This window comes from Tamandua tetradactyla, chromosome 2 (assembly GCF_023851605.1).
Source record: "Tamandua tetradactyla isolate mTamTet1 chromosome 2, mTamTet1.pri, whole genome shotgun sequence".
Taxonomy (NCBI): domain Eukaryota; kingdom Metazoa; phylum Chordata; class Mammalia; order Pilosa; family Myrmecophagidae; genus Tamandua; species Tamandua tetradactyla.
In genome coordinates, this window is record NC_135328.1 from 8,063,769 (window position 1) to 8,083,262 (window position 19,494).

The following is a 19,494-nucleotide window of genomic DNA, read 5'->3' on the forward strand; positions in this document are numbered from 1 at the left end:
CCTTTTAAACCCATCAGCTAAATGTAACATGGCTGATAAGCTTCTTGGGATAAACGTCTCCGTTATAACAATAGGAGTATTGCTCTGGATGCTACGACTGTTTTGGGAAAGCATTTCCACACTAGTTAAACAAGCATGCAATTCAGATGCACAATGATGACTTCATTTCAAAAATGAAGGCACTTATATTTAGAATATGTAATGAACTCTTAAAAATGGATAATAAAAAAGCAAATAAAACAATTTAAACATGGGCAAAGGATCTTACTGGACATTTACCCAAAGAAGATACACAAATAGCCAATAAGCATATGAAAAAAGTTCAACATCTTTAGTCATGAGGGAAATGCAAATCAAAGCCACAATGAGAAACTACTTCACATGTATGAGGATGATCATTATCAAAAGGACAGATAACAAGTATTGGTCAGGATATGCAGAAATCAAAACCTTCACACATTGCTGGTAGGAAAGTAATATGGTACAGTCATTTCGAAAAACAGCCTGGCCATTCCTCAAAAGTTAAACAAAGAGTCATCTTTTGACCCAACAATTCTACTGCTAGATATATACTCAAGAGAATTGAAAATACATGTTCATACAAGAACTTGTATACGAATGCTCACGCTTTATTCATACTAGCTCCAAAGTGGAAACCACTCAAGTATCTATCAACTGATGACTGGGTCAATAAACAATACCATGGAATATTACTCAGTCATAAAAAGGAATGGAACATTGATACATCATAGATAAACCTTGAAGATATTAGGCTAAGTGAAAGAAGGCAGTCACAAAAGACTACATATTACATGATTTAATTTATATAAAATGCTCAGAATAGGCAAATCTATAAAGACAATTTGTTGCCCTATACAAATTCACACAGGAGAGGTAAGGGGTGATAGCTAAGGGGTACAGGCTTTCTTTGTGGTGTTTAAAATGCTCTAAAGTTGATTGTGGTGATGGCTGCAGAATTTCGTGAATATAGTAAAAACTATTAAATTGTGCAGTATGTGAATTACATCACCATAACCAGAATAAGCCAGAAGCCAGAAGGTTTAATGGATGGCAAAGTATTTCTCTATTCATACTTTTATCTACGTCGTGTTTTCACAGATAAAACCATATGTTGCTTAAATCTAGTTTATACAATACTGAATATATCCCGCAGAGTAGAAGTAGTACCAACTGTCATTATTTCTCAAATAAGCCTTAGGTATGATAATGGCCAATAGTAGGGTAAATTTTTCTGTTTGGGGTCTACAAATGTTTAAAATTGAAATCTGGAACAGTTTTAGAGAAAATGTACATCTTTATCCCACCTCTTCTCAAGTTTGCTAAACCTTTCCTTAAATGCCAACAGTCTACCTGATTACTTATTTGGAAAAAGTTAAATGCATTGTTTACAGAGAAATTTCCAAAGAAGGGAAATTCAAGTTTACATGAATATTCAAAAGAGTGCTTTTGCAGAAAACCAACCTTCAGTTATTGTATTGCCAGACGTTCCTGAAGATTCTAACAGTAGAAAGAGAGTACTTTTAAAGAAGAATTTTTAAAAGTTACTTGCCCCAATCAGCCCAGGGAATCCTGACCCAAAAGTTATTCTTAGGCTAAAAAAAGAGAGGAAAAAGATCATTGCTAGTCTACTATGCTTTACTATTACCCACCCAAATCTACCCAAAGAAGGAACCAAGCTGCTTTGGGAGTAAACTTCCTGAGAGTAAAAGAATCACGTGGGTTTTATAAAGGGAACCATGCTTTACCCCACACTGAGCACGAGGCACATGCGCTGGTCCGGCAGGAAAGTCTGCAGGAGCCCAAGAAGATGCCTATGGTGATGACACAGAACGCTGGCAAACCCAACTGGTGGAGCAACATGCTAATAAATTTCCCTTGCGCTTGCTTCCTCCTTACAGGTAATTGACGAGGTTGCCTGCACAGCATGCGACCACAGTGTTTTCTCTCTTCATAATCATGACCTCCTGTTACTATTTTTGTTTGTTCACCTTGGAGCTTTAGGTGGCTCCACTTGCCTTTTGGGACACCACAGTCAGTGTTAAAATTATTTATCAGTCCCACGGTGAGAGGGGCTCTCTCCGAGACGTGCAAGTACTACTGAATGAAGATATCTGATAGCACGGCAGGTAGTAGCATTTTCTGTTCACAACTCTTCAGAGGGTAGCTAGCTCATAAATAAGTAATGAAGTAAATGAAGGAATACAGAAACACGTATTCTCCTGGTACTGTAGTTGGCATGGCGGGGGGAGGGGAGGGGCAGGTGAGGGGATGGGATGGGAAGGGAGGGAGGAAAATTCCATTATCCTCACTGGCTGGGAAAATAGGGACTGCTGTTACTATCGGCCTGCAGCCACCTGAAAATTCAAGTAAGAACCCATCACCCAGTTCTCTTGGTCTTTCTACACCAGCCTTTCTCAAATTTCAAATGCACAGATATCAGCTGAGAATCATGTTAAAAGGCAGAAGATGCCGGTGCAGGAGTCTGGGTGGGCCTTGAAACTGCATTTCTAACAAGCCCCCAGTTCCTAAGAAGCAAGGAACCAAAGCCCATACAGGATCTGGTAACCCCAGGTTCCTGAGGCAGGAGCCCAAGGAGAAGTAAAAGCAAAGCAAAAAGGGTGGGCCACGGTGGCTCAGCAGACAAGAATGCTTGCCTGCCATGCCAGAGGACCTGGGTTCGCTTCCCGGTGCCTGCACATGTTAAAAAAAAAAAAAAAAGCAAAGCAAAAGAAGCTTCTGAGAAAATCAGTCCTCTCCTCAGAGTTAAGAGAGAATTGGCCTCTTCTCAAGACAAGCATCTCAATAAGAAATTCTCAGATGCATGTTTCAAGAGCCATTCTTCAATTGATCATTTTCATCAGAGTTTTGCCTAATACAAGGAACCGACTTTGAATCATTCATTTCTTCTGCATGTTTGTTTTCTGCTGCATTACAATCTGCCCCTATCTTTATTCTCCTCTTCCCTCTACTTTATGAGGGGCTTATTTTTCTGCGGTTTTTCTAATTTTATTTTTTTCTTCTTTCCTCATAAAGCGTATTCATTTAAGGCAACATTTTTCTCTATATAGTTATGGAGCTGCATCCCACAAGCTTTAAAATATACTATTAAATGAAAAATGAAGTGAAAGGTAGCATTCTTTTTTCGGGGGTGGGGTTTATGGTCCAGGAATCAAACCCAGGTCTCCTGCACCGAAGGCGAGCATCTACCACTGAACCGCCTGTGACCCTGATAGCATCCATTTGAAAACATTTTCTAAAAGCCATTATGATTTTTTATTTGGCTTATAGTTTATTTTAAAGTGTAACTCTTATGTTCCAAATTTATAGGGGCTTTCTAGGTATCTTTTAGGTATTAATTTCTAGCTTAATAGGATTGAGGTCAGAGAACACATGCTGTAATTGCACCATCCTTTACACATGTATTGAGTCCTATTCTGTGGTGCCCTGTGCTTGAACATAGTATGTATTTTCAATATATATATATATACATATTTGAAATATATATATTTCAAAATACATATCCACAAGTTTTTGGATACATTGCAGTCTGCATTTCAATGATTTTACGATGCATGGCTTTCATGTTTTAACACCTTAACAATTAGAGTGCATTTTGTAATTACAGAGGGACAAGTGACAATCTGTGAAGTAGTCATCATGCATAGGTGACTACATGCGTATAAGACCGAATAACTGCAAGCTGCTACCTCTGGGATCAGCCAATCATTGAAGAACCATTTGAAGAAGAAATGTGAGTCCTGGTTGTTCCATTGTCCATTGCCAACTTTAGGTAATAGGATCAAACATCAAAACCTTAGAACCAGCATCGTGGACTTGGAAATAATTCCCACAGACAGTAATGAAGTTCTTCCTTAGGTATTTTCATATCTCTAACATTCTTGATGTCACAGAGGATTATAATGAGTGGAAAACCATGCACATTGATGTCTTGGAGTCTTAAATAAACTCCAAAGAAGACAGCTCTCAGATAATGACGTTTTAGAAATACTTTATTCAACTGATTTCTCTTACAGTTTCCTTTTTGCATCTGCACAAGAGCAACAATACATAGAAAAGAAATTCCTCAAAAAAGTATGAATAACAATTCTAAGCCATGAGAAGTCATTGGGCCACAGTTGAGATTGATTTCTTCCCTCTCAGTTGTCCACAAAATAGTAGGGTGTCTTATAGTCGTTGACTTCTTAGATTTAAGGCAATATAGCATATGTGCCTGTTAAATGGGTTGGTCATGTCGCTCACGTTTTCCACACCCTCTGTAGATAGTTGCTGTTGTTGTTAGTCTTTCAATTATTGAGGGATACGTATGAAAATCTCCTGCTGTGGCTATGGATATTTGTATTTCTATCCATCTTTCTTGACATGGGTCGAGGCTATGCTGTCCAGGTGAATTCAGTATTTTCTTTTTCCATCCTTTTATTTTCAACCCTGCTGTATGCTTACATTGGCATAGGTCTTTTTATGATTCTTCTTTACTCCTTTCTTGTTGATCTGTATTGAATGAATTTGTTTGTTTACTGAATTTTTTCATTCCATTTTCCTGCTATTATTATCAAAGTTATACATTCATTTTCCATTCTTTTAGTGCTTACTTCAGAAGCGACAAAAATGTATCCTTGATTTCCCAGAAGCAGGCACATTCGCTGATTGATCAAAGCCCAGGAATGAAGAGCCAGCTTCTTCGCTTCAACCCAGGGCGATTCTGAAGGCCCATCCCAGCTCCAGAGAGACTCAGAGTTAACTGAGGCCTCTGCTAGAACTGGGTCACAGCACAGCTTCTCCCTTTGCTCCATCCTGCTTCCTTGGCTCCTTTCCACAGGTGTTGATTTTAAGCACTCTCCCTAAGAAATCTCTGCGTGCTCGTCTCTCTCTGGCACTTCGTATCAGAAATGATCTACAAAAGAAACACTGGGATGAAATTCAGAGCCAGGTCCTCTGCTGCCTGCCTGGCCATGAGGATCCCACCACCACTGGTGGCAGGTGGAACACAGCCCCAGCACAACACAGATGTGCAATTGCTAAAACTCCCATCACCGGTGAACTGGAATAGCATCCTGGAGGAACGAACTGCGTTAACTGGTGCATTGCATTGGGCTTTTGAGAAAAAAAAGAAAATGAAATTGGATGGTAATTGCTAACCTTGATTAACTTTTGGTAAAGGTAGCAAAATGCTGACAGCAATTAATTGGCAAGTAAAAGCTAAGTGTGAAGAGCAAACAGCTTCCTTGTTGCAGAAAAAGAGGTTAACTCTTGCAGTGCAAGGTCAAACAAAGCCAAGAACCAAGAGTCAGAGGTTAATTGGAAGAGTTGCATTTCTTCAAAGAAGGGTAAACCCCCAACCAAGGCAAGACTGCCATACCAGGTAAGGATTTGGAAAAATGGGACCCTGACATATAGATGGGGAGATTTGTGTTCATGCTTCCCCAAATATTGAATCTCCAGATTTCCCTGAGCCTCTGAGCCCACACAAGTGTTTCACTCTTGCCTATTGGGATTAGCACTAACCCCTGGCTTGAAAATTATTCCAGAAGCCTCTCCTCTGAAATCACAAAACACATGTGCTTCCCTTAGGATATGCCCCCACACCCTCTCTGGCCACCAGGGCAATAACTGGAGTTAAATAACAATATAAACCTATCTGGAGCTGTTGGGCCTGAAAAGTTAGAAAGGTGACTGTGGCCCAAAGAAGCTAACACGTTCTGGAAAGAGCATAGAAACTACACAGGAGATTGGATTCTAACAGTGCTGGATCTAAGAAGTGAAAACATAAGGTTGAAGAACGGAAGGTTATTTGATTGAGAAACCCTCCTGGGATACAGCATTTACCCCTAGGAGCTGTGTAAACACACCACTAGCATGGCTCCAAAAAGCATGGAAAAAAATTATAGACAACATCAAGTGGTGTAGAAAGGTCATGGTCAGGTTCATGTGTCAACTTGGCCAAGTGGTGGTTGGCCAAGTGCTGGCTTGTCTTTTGTTGATGAGGACATTTCATAGAATTAAATCATGATGATGTCAGCTGCATCCACAGCTGATTCCATTTGTAATCAGCCAAAGGGGCATGTCTTCTGCAATGAGTGATGCTTAATCTAATCACTGAAAGCCTTATAAGGAAGATTCAGAAGAGACAGGCTCCTCCTGTTTCAGCTGGTGAGCCTCTTCTGTGGAGTTCGTCCAGACCCTCCATCAGAGTCGTCAGCTTCACAGCCTACCCTGCGGATTTTGGACTCCGTGTTCCCGCGGTCACGTGAGACACTTTTATAAATTTTATATTTGCGAGTGTTCCCTGTTGATTCTGTTTCTCTTGAGAACCCTAACGAATATAGCCCCCTGGGGCAGGTGGTAGAAGCAAGGGTGAAACGGCTCAGAGAGGGCCACTTGGCTTTAAAAATAAAGCCAAGTTTTTAAATTCGGTATTCACCGAAAGAGACGCCATTTACCAAGGCAACGAGGAAAGTGCTTTAGAAGTTCAGTGCGAACTCTCCTTTGTAGAGGAGAGAGATGCCATGACTGGGCCCATGATGGACGACAGGACCCCATAGCAGTAGAGGCCAGATGAACGTGCTAGAGACAACCACCATGAGTGACAAGTGCTAGAGACAGCCAGCATGAGTGACAAGTGCTAGAGACAACCACCATGAGTGACAAGGCCAGGAGGGCAGCCAAAGGGCTTAACCTGCAGAGAATATGATTAATAGAATATGGCAACTGTGCTGCAGTACAACATCCTCCTCACTCTGCACAAACAAAAGAAATCAAGAATGAATAATCAGGGCGAGCCACAGTGGCTCAGCAGGCAAGAGTGCTTGCCTGCCATGCCAGAGGACCCGGGTTCGTTTCCTGGTGCCTGCCCATGTAAAAGAAAAAAAAAAAAGGTTAAAGTGAATGAATACCGAATTTAAAAACTTGTCTTTAAAAATAAATTGAGTTTTTAAAAAAAAAAGAAAAAAGAAAAAAAGAGTGAATAATCAGGAAGCTGAGAACAATTGTTCCAGTAAACAGTCACACTCCCTTGTCCATATTCAGACCCGAGTCAGTTCTCTAAAGAGTTAGCCAGATCCCCAGGTCCCCAGGGGAAACAGCCCAGAAACATGGTGGCACAAGTTCATGGAAATGATTCTCGCAGTCCCTCCACAAAGGTCCAGGAGGGAGAAGATGAGTGTCAGATGTGGTCCTGAGACCTGCTGCCGTGCTCTCTGGCAGGAAAACAGGCCCACAGAAATCCCACAAGAACTTCTCCAAGAACATACTCAGCAATCTGCTCTGAATAGTAGGAGGGGTAGACTGGTGGACACTGCGGCGTGTCACTCAGACCTCTTCAAGAGCAAAGGAGTGTTGTCAGCCCCCTTTGGGCCCTGAGCTGTTATCCTTCCCTGAGGTTTACCTTAACAAAAACAACTGTCTCACCTAAGATGAGACTCCTCCAACAGGCAACCTTTGCACAGGGGTTCCCCACTGACCTGGTGAGCCATGCTCAGAAGTGCCAACCAGCCTGAAGTTCTTCCTGTTGTCCTCCCTCCTTTCACTTCTCCTTTTATAGGGTCAGACCACAATGCAGGGTCTCCTCATCCTTCTTTGGTTCTTGCTCCTTCCTCCCTCATAGACATTTCCCCCAATAAATCTCTTACATGTCCAATCCCTACTTGGAAACCCTCTTAGAGGGCCCAAAATGACATATAACTGCATCTCAGCTTCTCTCCCTGCCAATCCTGTTTACTTACTTTCCCTTCCATGGATGTTGATCCTAAGATCCAAATTTCCCCCATGCTCATGACCACCTCGGTGTTAATCCTCCTGGGGAACCAACCCGTGACAGCTGCATCTTGAAAAGCCTTCATTTCTGTAATATCTTTATCCTTCTTTCCCATTTTTTCCTAAGCTCTCACAGTTATGCCTCTTCTTTGATGTCCCATAAATATTCTTTGAGTTCTTATTTCAATGAGATTGCATTTTCATTGAATTCTTCACGCTCGTGGAAAAAATGTTCATTTACAATTTTCTTCTGTTCTTGATGAGTAATCTTCAGCTGCTTTATCAATTAGGACTGTTCTCTTTTTGGAGGCGTTCTCTCTGGATTCTCACTGCCGAGAGCTGTGTGAGGGAGAGAAGGCTATTGAGGAAAAGAGCAGTAGTTTTAATTCAGGTGTGTCATCTGGAAGGGCTTTCTCAACTCCTTCAATGCCGTGTCTTTTTAGCAGGGCTCTGATATCTGCTCACCAAAGTCAGTGGTCCTTCCCAAGGTGAACAGGTCTGTGTGGCTGGCAGTAAAGCCCCTGATGATTGAGGGTATTTGGGATATTAGAGCAGCTATTACTAAGCAGACTGCCCTGAGGTTTCCTTCTTGGCCCCCTTAGGCTTTGCAAAATCCCGCTTGAAGCTTTTGCTCGCGGTCTTGACTCAGCTGCAATGTTAGGATATGAGCTTCCTTTAAGTCGGACTCCCTGGAATTGTACTACCCTCTTTTGGAAAACTTTGAGCCTAAAAATACCCATGGTGGGTGTCATGTCTCCATTTGACCTGAGTTTTATTATGTTTGGCAGCTTCCCCCTCTAAGTTATAGTTTCTGCATGTATTCCCAATGGCAATGGTATTTTCTTCTCTATCGCTCAATATTTTGGTGTTTTTAGTTGGTGACTAGGGAGGGAAGTAAACTGGGACCAGAATCCTGAAAAACTGTAAAAAAAATATTTACCCTTTATTCTTTTAAAATTCCAATCTGTTTTAACTCTTCAACCACATAGTTGTAGGTTCGTGTATTTTAATTAGTGAGAAATCAGCACCACAATTGTTAAAGGTGACAGAACAAAGGGAATGTTACTTAACGCATGAATAAAAATGAAAATACAGACATTATTATTTTAATCGAGCATTAGAAATTTAGATTTGGAAAAGGAAAAAAAAAACACATCAGTTTAGGATTGCCTCAAACAAAACTGGTTAAAAACACAAACGCTCATAGGTGGAGCCGCAGCGTTCTGCACCGCTCGATAAGTGGCGATGACGTATTCCGGGGGAAAGACAAGAAAGGGCAATGGTGAGCTATCTCCCTGTCATGTATGACGTCATCTGCTTCGCAGGATAAGCGTCTGTCACGTCAGTGCCGCGTGGGTCGCCGTATGCCACAAAAACAATCTCTCCATTTCTTTCAGAGAACCTTGCTCTTGCTTTGTTAGGTGAAAGACTGATTCTCAAGGCGAAAACTTTCCGGACGCAACTTCACTGAGAGCATTCAATGCAATCTCTCTGCAAGCCCTGCTGATATAATTCAGTGTCTTTGTCTCAAATGTGCTGTTATGCCAACATGATTCATAAGTGGGTGGGGAGGGAGGTGAGGATGGGTGGAGAATAATTAAGCATTCTTGTTTACTTGTTTCTTTCCTTTAGTCCTTATCAAGCATCTACGTGCCAGCGTGGGATCAGGCCAGGCGCCTGCAGTTTTTCTGGACTTGCACTGTCAAAATGACCAATTCTAACAGAATTAAAATGAAAGTGACCCAAACCAGACTCTATGCCTGGCTTATAAATTAAGAAACAACTATTGTGGGCAAAAAGAAGAGAGAAGCAGTTTACATTTCAGAAGTGCAAACTGCAAACTTCATGAAAGCTACCATTTTATTTTATGATAGTTCCGCCACATCGTCAAACTATCATGTCGTCAGCAAAACACTTAAAAAGAATTTAGGTGAAAGTGGGAAAAATCTTATACATCTTCAGATTTTAAAGCAACATAAATGAACACAATGCCAACTAAGTAACGGTGAAAAGCTCTTTGTTATGTCTAGAGAATTAGGCAATTACCTTGTTTAAACTAAACTGAAAATACATCCCAATGACAAACCTCAGGGTTGTGTAGATGACACCTCATCTGACACAGGAATTTCTCTTATGCAGTAGGTTGAAGAATAGCCACGTGAAAATATCAGGTCCTAGTGCCTGGAAACTGTAAATGTTTTAAGGAAAAGGGGTCTTCGAAAATTTAATTAAGAATCTAGACACAGAGCAGGCCACGGTGGCTCAGCAGGCAAGAATGCTCGCCTGCCATGCCAGAGGACCCGGGTTCAATTCCCGGTGCCTGCCCATGTTTAAAAAAAAAAAAAAGAATCTAGACACAGGAAGATTATCTCAGGTTAGTTTATGGGCACTAACTACCATCACAATCTTCCTTATAAGAGAGAGGCAGAGGAAGAATAAACATACCTAGCAGAGAAGATGCCGTGAGGATGGACGCAGAAATTGGAGGGATGCAGCCAGAAGCTAAGGAATGCCGGCAGCCACCGGAAGCTGGGAGAGACAGGAGACAGATTCTCCCTAGAGCAGATTCACTCCCTAGAGCGAGTGTGACCCTGCTGTACCTGGCTTTCAGCCTAATGAAAGCAATGCTTAATTCTGATCTCCAGAACTGGGAAAGAATACATTTCTGTTTTCTTAGCCACCAAAGTTTAGTAATTTGTTACAGTAGCCACGAGAAACTAATATACCTTATTTCTATATAAATACAGTGCAGATTTACTTCATCCCCTCTTACTGCTTAAGACACAGATATCACAAAAACCAAAGCATAAAACATCTTAAGGTCAAGCAAATATTTTCTAGATTTTGACTATTTTATCACTTAAAATTTTCTTTAGATAATTGCATATAGAAACTGGTTTGACCTCTAGTTAATTCTATTGTGCCAAAATCAACTTCCTGGTTTCAAATATTTATGGAAGGTGTTATTACTGGGGGAAGCTAGAGGAAGTGTACCCAGGACTTCTCTGTTCCATCTTGCAACAATTTATGAGTCTATACTTATCTCAGAATAAGAAGTTTTTAATAAAAATCTTTTCTTCAGTCTTTCTTTTGGCCTTTCACTTTTTATATTATCATCTATCAATTGTTGGTAATTTCAGAGTTGAGGGAATGAGCAAACTAAATGGTCCATTTGCTATTCAAGAAAAAACATGCAAATCAGGAGCTTATTTGAAATGGCAGAAGATTTACTACCCAAGCTTCCCAGAAGCAATGGTAGATGGTGGAGAAACAGGAAGTTCTGATTAATGGGTAACTGTGTGCCAGTCATGGAAGCAAAATATAATTACTCTGCTTTCTACCAGCTCAGATATCAACACAGTAAATACTGCATAATATTCACACGCTGGAAGCTGGTGTCAAAGGACATATTAAGTCCTTTTCCAAAGTGTGGTGCTCTTTCCATCCAGAGAGACCACTGCCCTTCCTGGAAATGACAGTGGAAAAGGTCTTAGGAGGAAGATTACACAGAGCCTTTAGGTGGTGTATTTCTTTCCTATAGGCAGATACTAACCAGATAACAAAAGAAGAAACTCAGATGAAACCCAGATGAAAGCTGGCTGCCTTTCCTCTGAGGAACTGTGAATTTGTGACTAAATAAATCCCCTTTATAAAAGCGGATCTGCTTCTGGGGTATTTCATCCCGGCAGTCTCAGCAAACTAAAACACATGGGGAAATAATCACACCCTACACATCAAGTTGCACAAAAGAAAGCAACCCAATGTTTCTTCTCCATGTTACATTTTTAGGTACTATACTCATTCACTCAAAAAAATGTTTATTGAATGCCTAAATATTCCACAGACGATTTTGAGCATACAAGAAATATCAGTGAACGAAACTGAAAAATTCCTGCCTTCTGGAGCATATGTTCTAGTAGGGAAAACAAGCAAAAATAATAAGCATAATAAATAGATAAAACTGTAGGGTATTTTAAAGGGTAATAAATACAATGAATGAAAGGAAAATAGAGCAGGGAAAGGGAGATAGGAAGTAACGAGGAAGGACAGTTTACAATGTTACAGAAGGTAGTAAGTGCCCCCCCAAAAAGGAACAATAAAACTGGAAAAAATATTTAAAAATTGCCATTTCATGACAAAAAAAAAAAAAAGCCAAATGCTTATAACAAGTCAAGAACCATTCATTCAAGAAAGCCACCGAACCCTGCGCCAGAGCAGGGGGAAATTCTGGTGCTTGCCCTAGTGTTGCTTCTACCCACAGCCCAGTCCATTGGGGCAGCATTTACAGCAGAGAATGAAAGCCAGAAGCTGGGATACCAGACGGGGGTGGCTGGATTTGGAGCAGAAAGTGTGAAAAACGTCATGCCCTGGACATTGCCAGAAACAACAGCAATCTTGGTGGCTAAGGAATGGGGAGGAGAGCACTGCACTCAGCCTGATGCCTGATCCTGGCTGGGACAACCAACAGACGGGCAGAGTCATCAGAAATTTAACTGGGAAACTCAGGGAGTGGAACTCTCATAGTGGACCTCAAAAAGCTCCCACATATCCGTGGCAGCCTGGAAGGCTGGGCAGATGTGCAAAGATGCATGCACACTCAGAGACTGGGAGGCGGGGCTCAGAAAGCCACGCTGCTCTGGCTAAGCATGAGGCCATGGAAACAAAGAAATGAGCCATGAGAGGACTGGTGGAAAGTAAGAGACCGAGTGTATTTGTAAATGACCTGAATTATGAAGGAGTTCCCCCACAGAAAGATTCATTGGCAAAGAAGGGAAACCTTATACATGCCCAGTAAGCACCGTCCTTGAGCAATAACTGGCCGTCAGCTGCCCAGTAAGGCTTACTGACTCAGGGGTGACCCATAGGAACTACCAGGATAGAATGAAAAAAAGAGTAAGAAAGAAAAAGAAAGAGAGTGAGAAAAGGGGCAAGTGAGAGAGAGAGAGAGAAAGACTGAGAGGGAGAGTGGGAGAGAGGAAGGATGAAAGAACGGGAGGAATTGCAGGATTTACATTTCCCAGTTTTGAAACTTACTATACAGCTGACGCTGTGCATCATGCATTTGATGGGAAAGATCTGAGAGTCCAGAAACCCTTCCATTTACGGTCTATTGATTTTCAACTAAAGTACAAAGCAATTCAATGGGAGAAAAGATAGTTTTTCAACAAATGGTGCCAGGACAATGATGAGCTTAGACAAGAAGCCAGCAAATTTTTTGGTAAATAGCTAGATAGTAAATATTTGGGGCTTTTCAGACCTTATGACTTCTGCTGCAAATATTCACCTCGCTGTCGTGGTGTATTTTTTTGCCTTCCCTTGAAGAGATTTTTTTTTTTTCTATTCATGAGCAATGGAGATGTTCTAGTTACTTATACACAGCATGAGCCCATGAAGTGGGTCGGCTTAAACACTGGGAATTTATGAGCTTATGGTTTTGAGGCTAAAAGAAAGTGCAAATTAAGGTGTCATTGAGGCAATGCTTTCTCCCTGAAAACTGGTGTTCCGGGGCAGGCTGCCAGAGAGTTTTTATCCTTGGTTTCTCACATGGCTGGGCACGTTGGGGCTTCTCCTGGTCTCTCCCTTTGCTTCTGAGTTTGTGGATGTCCAGCCTCTTTGTTCCTATGGATCTTTGTCTCTGTCCGTCTGCTGAATCTCATTCCCCTTATAAAAGGACTCCAATGATAGGATTAAGACCCATCCTGATTGGGCTGGGACACACCTTAACTGAAGTAGCCTCATCACCCATAGGAATGGATTAAGTTTAAGGACATGTTTTTCTGGAGTACATAAAGCATCAAACCACACAGGTGGCAAAGGAGATCATTGGAATACGTAGACTTTGCTTCTAGTGCACTCGAATCACATGCCACGTCTAAAGGAAAGAAAGGCTTCTAAATATGGGAACATATTTGTAATTTGAATATATTACTCATATGACAAATGCACAATGGAGCATTACAGCTGGTAAGGAACGGAACATTTTAGATTGATGTACTTTCATATTGAAACAAAGTAAAAAAAAAGTTAATTGGCAGTATCACCTTAAACTCTTGCTCTTCTGATAAGCGGTTACTTTTCTGCTCTCTCACTCGCGCTCAGAGCCCCCACGTCACCCACTCTGCCCTAGAGTGCCCTGGTGACATGTGTCGTGAATCTCTTGTGCCCAAATGTTAATTTCTGATTCTATTCCCCGTTATGAATAAAAAGGGCTCCTTGGAAAGCAGCTGAGCCTGTTTGGGCAGGTGACCTTAAGATGAATCTATGATAAATCGTTGCTGTGAGAAAGCAAAGTTCAGCCAGGCCTGGGTGATATTAAAAATAAAAAAGTAGCCAATCCAAAGAGAAGGTTAAAAAAGGAAAGCAACTGTTTCACTTCATGGTAATCGGTCTAAAGCATGCAAGGCCATGCATCCTTGCTAATCTCATTTCAAATGTACCAGAAAAGAGACAGCCTACCCACGGGGGGTCACAAACTGATGCATGTTTGTTTTCCCAAAGTCAAAAAGAGGGTCAAAAAAAGAGACAAAGTACACATATGTTTGTGGTGGTTGTTGTTAAGTGAAACAGGTTGTTTAATTCAGTGTTTCTCAAAGTGTGTGCTCCATGGATCCCTGGTGCTCCACCAGGCCAAACAATTTTCATATCGATACCAAGAAGTTACTCAACATTTTCTGTCTCATCCTTTCCAAGTGTTCAGTAAGAATTCTAAGGCAGCAGGACGTGTGATATCACAACAGATGGAATGCACACATAGGTATGAAAGTCCCACTGTCCATCTGCTAAGTCAGACATTAAAAAGGTTCACAAAAATATAAGACAATACCACTCTCCTCACCATTTCTTTTGTTTAGGAATATGAAGTGTTGTATTTTTTAACTTAAAATGTGTTATGTTCACCTGTAGGAATTTTAAGTGAATTAAATATTTTTGTATTTCTTAATTTGAATTTCTAATACAATAAATATCAGGAAAAAAAAGGTCTTTGGGGTCTTCAGGACTTTTTACAATTGTAAAAGAATCCAGAGACCAAAAAATGTGAGAATCACTGGTTTAATCAATACATTTCCTTATTCTTACTGTGCTGGTTTGAAAGGATGTATGAACCCTTGAAAAGCCATGTTTTAATCAAAATCCCATTTTGTAAAGGCAGAATAATCCCTACTCAATACTGTATGTAACTGGATCATCTCCCTGGAGATGTAACCCAATCAGGAGTGGCTGTTAAACTGGATTAGGGGAGATGTGTCTTCACTCATTTGGGTGGGTCCCGATTGATGTACTGGAGTCCTATAAAAGAGGAAACATTTTGGACAACGGGAGATTTCTGAGAGAGCAGAGAACAACAATATAGCCACGAGAAGGAGAGAGTTTACCAGCCAGGGATCTTTGGAGATGAAGAAGGAAAACACCTTCTGGGGAGCTTCATGAAACAGGAAGCCAGGAGAAGAAGCTAGCAGATGACTCTGTGTTCACCATGTGCCCTCCCAGATGAGAGAAAAACTCTGACTGTGTTCACCATGTGACTTTCCACTTGAGAGAGAAACTCTGAACTTCATTGGCCTTCTTGAACCAAGGATTTTTTCCCTGGATGCCTTTGATTGGACATTACTATAGACTTGTTTTAATTGGGACATTTTCTTGGCCTTAGAACTGTAAACTAGAAACTTATTAAATTCCCCCTTTTAAAAGCCATTCCGTTTCTGGTATATTGCATTCCGGCAGCTAGCAAACTAGAACACTTACCATTCAAGTTCAAGGAGATATCGTAGTATGAGTGACAGGTAATTGTTTTGTGTTCTGTCTAAAGAAAGAAGGAAGGAAGGAAAGAGAGAGAAAGTGAGAAACCAAGAGAGGAAGGCAGGCGGGAAGGAGAGAGAGAGAGGAAAAGAGGGAGAGAGGAGAGAAAAGAGAGCTCAGTCCTGCTGAGCTGACCTGCCAGAATATTTAGTGTTCCTTAGGAGTGACCGGAGGGTGGATTTCTGAAGGACCTGGGGCCCTGCTGTGTGGGAGAGGGAGGAGACACCATGCACCTGGGAAATGCAGGGACCCCAGAAGGATTTAAGAATATGCAAGATTTTAGCCTCTTGCACCCAGTGACCAGTCAAACTCACAGCCGATCTCTAGAACGGTAGGAAGGGTGCAGGGGGGTACAGCCAGCCCCACAATAATGCCAAACGGAGCTTCTGGAAGACCCCAGTGGAATCCTCCCCCATCAGGCAGCAGCATCCCAGCTGGGTGTGTTCATGGGCGAGGGAAGGGCGGCTCTGGGCTTGCTGCTTCACGCGTGGCCTGTCGAATCCTTACCCTACGCCCAGGTTTGCTCATGTCTGTTGAAGTCTGTCATTCACAGCAGCTTTTGATTACCACAGAGATTGACAAGCTTGATCACCGAGCAATTATAAACCACAGCAGACCATACAGGGCGCAGCTGAGAAAGGACATGGTTTTCCTTCTCTGGATACCTCTGACAGAACTCCCTCACCCGATCCCTTAGATGGTGTCTTAAAATCGCCAAGTTCCTCCATCTGCAAAGTGAAAAAAGCCTGCAGGGATAAGGTAATTCTCAGGAATGCCTTATTTAAATAGCAGCTCCCCTGACAGGAAGTATGGTACAACAACTGACAAGGGATGGTATTTCAAAACAAAAAGTCCTTCAGAGAAGATCTAGCAAAGCTGTAAACATCGACTGGAAGTGGGGTCCCCTCCTCAGGTTTAGGATCTCCTCGAGCTGTCAGGAAAGAAAAGAGGTAAGATTTCGCAAAGTTAGATAACAAAAGGATAGGATGTCAGAAATGATAACCTTCACACTACTGAAGATTGCCAGAAATTTCAAGCAGACGAAGGGAAGACAGTCGATTCTTACTGAACACACACCGTCAATCTACAAAACTAAAATTTATCCCAGAAACCCACACAAATATGAGCAGCTGGCTGACATAAGTTAATCAATGACATAAATTTGCTAAGAGTGGCCGCCTATGGGAAGGTGGTTTTAATGCTGGTTAGTCTTCTTAAATCCACAGCAACAGGTTTTATTAGTAACAAACAGACACAACTCAAGGAACTCTCAATGGAGAACTGGAAAATGAGCAGAAGCTCACGTGTGGGGGTCAGGAAGAAGGAAGGCTGGAAGCCTATTCTATTCACCAGCACTCCCAGCAGCTAGCATGGTGATTGGCACATGGCAGATGTTCAATAAATATTTCATGAATGAATGAGGATGGTGTATTTAAATTGGATTTTACTCCCAGGAGAAATGGGAATGAGAGGGCAGTTGGGAGAAAGAGAATGAAGAGAAAGATAAATTTAGCAATATTTTATTATTTTTCCAGGACAAAGCATAACCTGGGTATCTAAAATTCTATTAAGTTGGAATATAGTCCTTGTGGCTACTTTCTCAATCTTCCTTTGTCCTCTTGGAAAGTTTTATGAAGAAATTACTTCCCTCTCTCTCATAAACTGTTCTCTTTGTGTTTAAAAAGAAAAAAAAGTAGTAGAAATGGGCTTGAAAGGAACTTAATGCCAGCTAATGCCTAACTCAGTCAAATTACATGAAAATTGTGTTTCATAGCTGAGAAGAAGTCATCAGATGGAAAAACAATCTCCTCCTGATTGGGGGAAAAAAATTCAGGGAGATACATATACAATGTGTCCATCTTTAAGTTTCTACTTATGAGAATCACACGTACTTCATTCTTGTTGTGGGGATTAAATGAGATAAATAGAAAATGCTTAACACACAATAAGTGCTTAACGAATGTTAGCTCCTGTCATTTTTTCTTTGACAGGAGATGGGAATGGAGTCTTCATATGAATACTAATTATCTGCCACAGTGTTCAGATTCGAAGTTAGGTACAATTCGTAGTTTAAGCATTATCATTGGGCAACATTGGACATCTCAGAGAGGCAGTCAAAAACATAGGTTTTTGCTATGAAGTGTGCCTGAGTACAGCAATATTCAGCATTCAAAAATATATATATTGAGGGTGGGCCACGGTGGCTTAGGAGGCAGAGTTCTCACCTGCCATACTGGAGCCCTGGATTCGAGTCCCGGTGTCAGCCCATGCAAAAAAAAAAAATTTATATATATATATATGTACTCTCTCTGTATATAGAGCATAGAATGTAACGGGCATTGGTTTTCACACTCATGACCCTGGAGATAAAATGGCAAGCTTGGTCCCTGCCCCTGTTGCCTCCCACTGTCCTCTCTCTGGCCAGTTTAATTTTTCTGGTTTGTTTATTTTTTATTGTTTTATTTTTGTCACAGGTTATTTAATGAATGCCTACCTGGTATGTATTGGGCACTTGGACTATTTGAAGGACTGACAAATATTGACTCATTTAATCCTCATTCTGACTTTATGAGTAGGTACCATGATGATTCCTCTCTTACAGATAGGGAAACTGAGGCACAGAAAAGCTAAGTACCTTGTTCTGAATTCCATCACAAGGAAGTGGCAAAGGCAGATGTGGGCACAGGCAGCCTGGCTTTACTGTTGCACGAGACCGCCTTCAGCAGCAGTCCAGTGGGTCAGTAGAGAATGAATGAAGCCAAGACACCAAAGTATATGAAGCAGGATGATGAGGGAATTATAGGGTCCCCAGAGAGCAACAGGACCACTCACCCTCCTTCTACTGGCAGTGGTCAGGAGCTGCTTCCTCGAAGGTGGAGCACTAAAGGTGGCATCTCAGCATTTGGATGCCACGGTGGCCACTCTCTTGAGGTGTACATGTGGAAAGTTGTTGGCTTCTCAGCCTCTCAGGGTCCTCACGTGAAAGTAAGAGCAGCTGCCTTATCTGGTTTCCTGAGGGTCTAAAGAGAAATGTTCAGGCTCACGCACGGTAAGAGAGCCCCTGCTCTTAGCTGTGATGAGGAGGCACGAGGTAAGGAGGAACCCCCAATGTCCTGGTAGGTTCTTACCTGGCCCTCACTTCCATCTGTGGCCACTGCTTGTCCTGCCCCATAGCAGCCTCTCCTCCCTCCAGGATCTCCAAGTGCTGGGGGGACAAGACAACCTTCCTCTGGGAATCTTTGGGCTGTTGAGAAAGAAGGAAGAGATAAAGACAAGGAGGGGGATTGAGAAACAACCTCAATTGTATTTAAGAGCATCAAGTTAATTCTTTGACCAGTCAACTGTCTTTGAAATCAGCGTCAAAGGATTTTCGATATAAAATGGCCTATGCTGCTTTGGAAAAGCATTGGGCAGTTCTTCAAACTTAGAGTTGCCATATGACCCTGCAATTCTACTCCTGGGTATATATCCGGGAGAGAGGAAAACATCCATCCATACAAAACAGGTTCAGGGAGGTTCTCAGCAGCGGGATTCACAGAAGCCAGACAGTGGAAACACCAACACATGCACAGGTGTGAAGCTGTGGTGCAGTACACGCAGACAGGCGGGTAGCATTCAGCAATAGGGGGAACGAAGCACGAATTAATGCTGTGACATGGTGGGCCTTGGGAACAGGAAGTGAAATAAAACAGTCACAGAAAGCCACTTATCATATGATTCATTTATGTGAAATGTCCAGAATAGGTAAATCTGTAGAAATGGAAAGTAGACAAGGGGTTGCATCGGTCTGGGGGAGTTAAGAGGGAAACTGCAAGTGTCCGCCAATGAGTAGGAGTTTCCTATTGGGATGATGAAAATGTTCTAAAGCCAATAATGGTGATGGGTGTACGCCTCAGTGAACACATT

General features: G+C 41.8%; 1 long non-coding RNA gene across 1 annotated transcript; it reads left to right on the forward strand.

Annotated features, from left to right (window-relative positions):
* The first annotated feature begins 786 nt into the window (after positions 1–786).
* Positions 787–9,533, forward strand: LOC143658936 (uncharacterized). Its single transcript, XR_013163373.1, has 3 exons — positions 787–894; positions 3,647–3,772; positions 9,424–9,533. It is a non-coding gene; the product is annotated as an uncharacterized LOC143658936 (long non-coding RNA).
* The last annotated feature ends 9,961 nt before the right edge of the window (positions 9,534–19,494 follow it).